Consider the following 7,519-nt stretch of genomic DNA (forward strand, 5'->3'; position numbering starts at 1 on the left):
CATAATCAATGCGACGGTCGCCGGCCAAGTAATGCGACTAATTGGGTTTTATTATTTGCGTTGTCTAGTGTCTCTGTTATATGCGTATGAAACACTTTACGGGGAAATTAAGTCAAATGTCATGGTTTGACAGTTGTTTCGAAAATAGAATGAAGCGTGTGATATCCCAGTTATTCTTTTTTTATCAGTAGAAGTCAAGGTAAATGCCGATTTACCACCTGTAAATATTATTTATGTATCCATTCAAAAAAAAAAGAAAAAAAAAAAACACTCATTATTGCCTGATTATCCACTGCCTCTAAGTGGTTTTATGAAGTAGTTGAGTCATAGATTAAAAATGGCATTTGAATTAATTAACTTAGAAAAAATTGTCCCAAGGTGACCGAGACGTTCTTAACGCTCCAATAAACATGAGCTGTCATTAGGATCAGGAATAAAAGTCTTTTTAGTTTTCTGTAAAAAAAAAAAAATTGAGATGTCTATTCGTCTGTCCGCCCTCAGATCTTAAAAACTACTGAGGTTAGGTGGCTACAAATTAGTACGTTGATCATTCACCCCCCAGTCATTTAACATACCAAACTGCAGCCCTCTAGCCTCAGTAGTTTTTATTGTATTTAAGATTATAGTTAGCCACGATCGTACGTCTGGCTCCGCTACAGGTGCCAACGACACAGGCCACCACCGGGCCGTGGCTGAAAGTTTCATACAGCATTATATGCTGCACAGAAAACTCGATTAAATTTTTTTTTCACTTGTTTTATATAATAATCATAGTTTGCTTAGTGAAAACCAAGTTACAAAGCAGTACAATAGAAATCGGATTTTAGTTATGAATTAATAGTAAAATTAGGCAAACTATTTCTTTTGCGGTGAAAAATTAGAATCAGTAATAAGTGGTTTTGACGTCATTCAGACGAATATCAGGGAAGAGTGAGCAGTAATACTTCAACACCAGAATAATTGTGGAAAAAATAAATACAATGGAATTTCGATGTTCACTATCAAGACAATGGCTTCAAATAAAAAATATATTGCATAGGAATCAAATTCAAATAGAACGTGATAGATACTAAATCAAGTAGAAAGTCTCTCAAGCTAGCATTGCAGAGGAAAACCGTTCAACAAGGTAGACTCGTGTACAATTATGCAATACTTCGGAAAATGCTATCTTTTTTTATTTAGTTAAGACGCCTGGCTGCCGGCAAGTCTGATTGAATAATATACGTAATACTGTTATAAAAAAATCCACAATTATATATTAAAATATATTAGCTATGTAAAGAAACGTAGACTTTCGAACACCTGAACGGTGTTCGTCATCCGTGTGGACGTCTACACTGATGAGGATCGAAAGTCTATGCTTCTTTATATGGTAATATACATCAATATATAGTTGTGAATTCTTTTTTTATAACAGATTGTCCTTCACGAGACTGTGAATTTCTTAACACACACAATACTCTTTGAAGTACTAGAATGCTTTTGAAAGGTTTGATTTTGGGACAAAGCACATAATTAATGCTTCCTTTTCCTAGAACAATCTTATTGTTGAGATCGTCCAGAGGAAAATGAAGTTCATTAAATTACAGAAATCGTTTGTAGTAAACATGATGATGAAAAAACAATGTTGTTCGGAATTATGTTCCCAAGTCCCTCCAACAAACCTTGTTATGCATCCTATATAAGGGACCCCTTTGTTATAGAGTAGATCATTATTGACGTAAGTATACAAACACGAATATTTCTTTTCCCCGGAAATATGATCCTCCTATTGGCAAGCTATACCGTCGTTGTTCGTTCGGGGGCTGGAATTTTAATGAACTTTTTCCCTTATGCTAGAAAGAATACTTTCACTGCCTATCCGACAAGAACTGTTAGATTTGCCCTCTTTAGAATCTGCCTTTTGTGGTAGTGTAGTCAAAAACTAAATATGAGATGGATGACACAAGTCCCTATTTACTCGTATTCTCATTTTGCATGTAGTTACTTGGAATTTTAGTTCATACAGATATATAGGTAGGTGAAATGAGTATGTATATACAGTGTATAGGTATGGGTATATGTATGTATATACATAGTAAATTCAGGTATGTTGAGCTATAAAAAAATATAAATAATTGTATTGATTCTGTACATAACTTATTTATATTGCATATGTATTTATTGTAAAATGACCTTTAAAGCGTATTTTTTTTAAATGAAAGACAAAAAAAATCTACTCATGAGTGTGAGTGTGTATTATCCACTTTATATTTTAGATATTTGTTAAATAAAGCTGTAAAGACAAGTTACATCAAAAATGAAAATAAGTTAAAGTAGATGTCGATAAATATTTATTGTAAAAGGACCTTTAAAGTGTATTTTTTAAAATTAAAAAGAAAAATCTACTCATGAGTGAGTGTGTTTTATCCACCTCATATTTTAGACAGTTGTTAAATAAAGCTGCAAAGACAATTTATATTAAAAATGAAAATAATTAAAAGTAGATGTCGATGACACTGCAAAAATATTCCTGTAAGATTTCGTCCTTACCAGAATGGCAGCAGTGCTTATAAAATCCCATGTTATTCTTTTCTTTTGGGCCAGGCAAGTAAGGGATTAAATGCCAGAATAAATCAGTATAGATATTCAATTCGAACTGACAGAAAGAATAATGTTCTTTTTGCGCGCCTAATTGAAACATGAGTAGAACTGAGTTTTTAATAACCAGAAAAGAAGTCACATGATTGATCCTGAAGGTTGTATCGAACACAAGAGCTCTTTAGCCCGTGGCAACGTATTCACAAGCAAGAGCAAAGCAACCACACACACATACAGATCAACAACAGATATTTCACAACTACAGCCCGAAAAGAAGTCCCATGAATGAACCGGAAGGTTGTATCGAAAAAAAGAGCTCTTTAGCGTATGGCTACGTATTCACAAGCAAGAGTAAAGCAACACGCACACATACAGATAAAGACCAAGCATTTTACGGCTAGAGCAGAAGTCCCATGAGTAAGCCAGACAACAATTCTTTAGTCTTTAGTCTATGGCGACGTTTTCATAAGCAAGAGCAAAGCAACACACACACACACACACGCACGCACACGCTGTCCCTGGAAAAAGGAAGAAAGAAATCTGACCCTCTTACACTGAAGACCGCAGAGTCCCATTCTTTCCCTATCAGACTCATCCTCGGAAACAAACGCGGCAATAAATGGCGGTTTTTCGCCACTCAGTGGGGCACCAGAGAGCATTAACACGCTCCCTGTTAATGGCGCCAGCTCCTCAGGTGCTGCTCTCCTCAGCCAGCCCTTCCCGATATGGAACACTGCCGCCGTCTTGACTCTTTCGAAAAGGGTCGCTTCTCATTTCGTTCTCTCTCTCTCTCTCTCTCTCTCTCTCTCTCTACTCGAAGACAATTAATCTGGCATGACGAGAGGGCAAGTATAATGTTCTTACGCGTTTTTTTTTCTATGTGCATTTATTTCCTCTGGGTTTGAACGCATGGTGCGCTTAGAAGCAATATCTATATCAACTGAATGGTATAGCTGCCGCTTATCTAAAGATGGGGAAACAGGAAAGAAAATAAGGTTTTGGTCATATACTGATAGTTTAAACGAAGACTGAGGAAAAGTTGTCTCAAATATTTCAATAATTCGTTCTTTTCATTCTGCTAAAATGTTATTTCTGAGTTCCTGTCCACTATAGGCCTATGTGGCCAAGTCGGTAACGTGAGATTTTTTTTTTTTTTTTTTTTTTTTTGAAGAAAGTGGTTTCAACAGAAAGGTTATGATTTCAGCATTCCTTTGTGTTGCACACTTGTTCTTTGAGGGAATTCGCGTCTGTTATGGTTCCACTTGCACGCTAAAGTCATTTTGAAATGAATATCCTTATCAAATATAGCACGGTGGCAGTTCATCCTGACCGAAAGAATATGTACCGTAGAAATCCAAGGTTTAGGAATTATACAGTTTCAGAAACTAAATGTTCTTAGGTATCTCTCGGTTTACATTGCTGAGCTATTCCTCTCTAGCTCCCCGTTGAGATTCTACAGGAATGAAAGGAAAATAAATCAAATCTTTACTAAATAAGGCTTCAGGGAAATAAACGGGAAATATATAGTATATACTGACCAGATCAAAATTTTACATGAAAAATATCTTGCAGTGGTTTGCATCCATCTTTTTTTCTTATTTTAGGCCTATCTCTGCAAATAGATTAAAATTATTTTCATTTCAGTTTACTAACATCCACCCAACCAAGTTTATTGTGTTTCTTTTTTTGTAAAATAGATTCTATAGATACCTTCTTTCGCATGTACATAATCGTTTATTTTTTAGTTATATATCTATTTACTTATTTGTTTATTTATTTATTCTTTATTCATTTTTTGTCCTGTTACAACTTCGAGAAACAACTTAGTGATTAGAATTCAACCGAAGCAAAAAAACAAACGACTCTATTATCTCACTCACTTTTTGAGAGACTGTTATGATGGACACAGCAAAAAAAAAAAAAAAAAAAAAAAATCCAAATGAAAGAAAAATGGGGAGATACAAAATCGCAGACGTCGTATTAGGGCGTTTGGGCGTGCCCAGGAAAGAAAACGAATGACGTCATCGGGGTGCAGATGACAAGCGCATCGGACCGAAGGGCTCATTAAGCACGGCTGCGTGATCATACTCTTAAGGGCTTCCCCGTCGGCGTCATTTCTTCAGTAAGAAAGTCGATGGCGGGGAAAAAGGTACCGACCCTCCTCCGGGTGCTTCATTACACATCAGGGAAAATAAGTAAGTGGAATACTGTTCATTATGGTTCTACTTTTACCTAAATATATTTTTCGACAGCGAATCTTTTGCAGTTTTGAATTACTTCCCCCGGAAATGATTCGTAGCTGCAAAATGGTACTTTAAATACCATTCCACGGCAAGGTTGGCAATAATTCAATCAAACTGATTTAATCAAGTGATTAAATCATTGATTTTTTCATTTAAAAATAATTTTTTTATTTGAAAGCAAACAAAATAAAAAATAAGGTTTGGAGGTTAATAAAAACTTGAGCATAACTGTGCTGCAGCTATTCATTTTGATATAAAAAATTTGCAAGTACATACTTTAGGCCAGAACTGGAAACCTAAAAGATAATTCAATAGTAATTCTGTCATAAAATACATTTTGATGAAGAAAAGGATATGAAAAACATCTAACAAATAAAAAAAAAAAATAGATAGATAGAAAATTACATAAAAAATAAAATAACCTGTATCACCGATTTTCAATTTTCATTTTAAATAAAAAAAAATCACCAACCCTGTTCCACAGATATGATTTCCTCTTTGAAAAAAGAAGATACGCGGCAGCACTTTGCCGATTTGTGCGTTATTCCTTTATGCCTTGCTTGTGTCTCGCCTGAGTGGAAGGAAAGAGAATAAGTAATAGTGGGAAAACGCTCTTAACATATAACATAGAGGTTAAAGGTCATGTCATGGATTGATCTAGAGGGAGAAGTGTGGAGTCCTGCACTCCGGTGCATTTGTTATTGGATGTTCTTCTTACCTTTGCATGACTATGTATTCTGTATAAAATACAGCGAGAGGGAAAGAGAGAGAAATGGACAGTTAGACAAACACCGATATATGGTTTGAATACGTGTAGTTTAGACATGAACCTTTGTCAACAATTCATCCGTGCTTATATATGGAAGTTATAACACTGCGAGTAGTTCCTCGTTGGACGACTCGGTTACATTCTCGACTACCGATCTCAGGGTCCAGGTTCGATTCCCCGTTCTGCCAACAAGGAATCAGAGGTATTTATTTCTGGTGATATAAATTCATTTCTCGATGTGGTTCGGATCCCACAATGAGCTGTAGGTCCCGATGCTAAGTCAATAATTGGTTCCTGGCCACGTCAAAATATCTAATCCTCCGGGCCAGCCCTATGAGTTCTGTTAATCAGCTCATTGGTTTGGTTAAGCTAAGATATACTTATCATAACTAGACCTTAATTGATGTTTTAACAAATATCGATGGTCATTCTCAGTTCAACTGAATATTTCTTCAAACATGTCAAATAGGTCTAAATTCTCGTGACGTCACTTTACCCAATTTAGTTCGTCTTTGGCTGAACTTCTCGAGTCGAATGGAGTGGCACTGATGGTACACAATTACAGCTCCTTCTGTTTCGAAATCCCCGTCAGACATTTCAGACAGTGAGAACTCTTGCAAGCTTATTATTATTATTATTATTATTATTATTATTATTATTATTATTATTATTATTATTATTATTATTATTCCAATAGTAGTCCGAAATGGGTCACTATGAAGAAACTGGTCAGGCTCGTTGGTGGAAACCAAATGATTCTAGAGGAAGATTTAATATTCTCTTCCTCATCCTCCTCCTCCTACTCCTACTCCTATTCTTACCCCTCCTCCTACTCCTCCTCCTCCTCCTCCTCCTCCTCCTCCTCCTCCTCCTTGTAGTTCATTAAAGTGACAACTTTACTCTACCGACAAAAAAGACAAACAAGAAGCTACAAATTCCGATGACAGACTGGATACCATGATGAGAAGTGGTAGTACTGCATGGACAAGGCCACCAAATACATCACACGAAGTAATATATATATCTGTATATATAGCTACCCAAGGACTAGGAAACTCTGTTCTTGAGCGAAGCGGAATGCTCTTATGCTCAGAGGGGAAAGGTTTGTAAGCTTAGACAGGAAGCCTTAGCGAGAATACAAGTAACTGACGCTCCTTCGGAGGACACTACCTGAAGTGGGCCAAGGTTTTAGGTGAAAGTATCTAAAGATTTCTTTTTCAAATATTGATAGGAGCACTCCGGTTATTTAACAGCGAATGGGTAAAACCATGAGTCTCTCTCTCTCTCTCTCTCTCTCTCTCTCTCTCTCTCTCTCTCTCTCTCTCTCTCTCTTAAACTTCGTAACCTTTAAAAGTAAAAGAATTCGAGGCGATTTTCCTTTCACAGCCAAATAATTGGGCACAGTTTGTTTTGAATTTCTGACAATATCGTCTATTTTAGTATAATGGTAAAATACTGATGTTTCAAAGAGTTCTATCTAGAGCAGTGGTTCCCAACGTGGGCTGGACTACGGCGCCCCACCAGTGGGAGAATTTGATTTTGAAGGGGGACCTAATTCGAGAATGTTTAAACCAAGTTAATGACCTTTTAGGCTTCTTCCACTTGAATATATATATAAGAATTATACATCACCAAAGGGGGCATCAGGATTTCAGAGTAGGTTAGGTGGGGCATGACAAAAAAAAAAAAAAAAAAAAGTTGAGAACCACTGAATTCTAAAAGTATCTAGCAGCGACTTGAAGTGTAAAGGACAATAGGAACTAAAGTTTATCGTTACTTAGCGGCGAAACTAGAACGTGTGATAGATTCGACATGGTTTCATGCGTTATACAGGGTGTCCATAAAGTCCCTGTACCATTACAAGCATTTATTGCAAAGAATTGTAGTGGGACTTCATGGACACCCTATATAATAGTCTAAAAAAATT

Source organism: Macrobrachium nipponense, chromosome 46, assembly GCF_015104395.2.
Source record: "Macrobrachium nipponense isolate FS-2020 chromosome 46, ASM1510439v2, whole genome shotgun sequence".
In the NCBI taxonomy this organism is placed as follows: Eukaryota; Metazoa; Arthropoda; class Malacostraca; order Decapoda; family Palaemonidae; genus Macrobrachium; species Macrobrachium nipponense.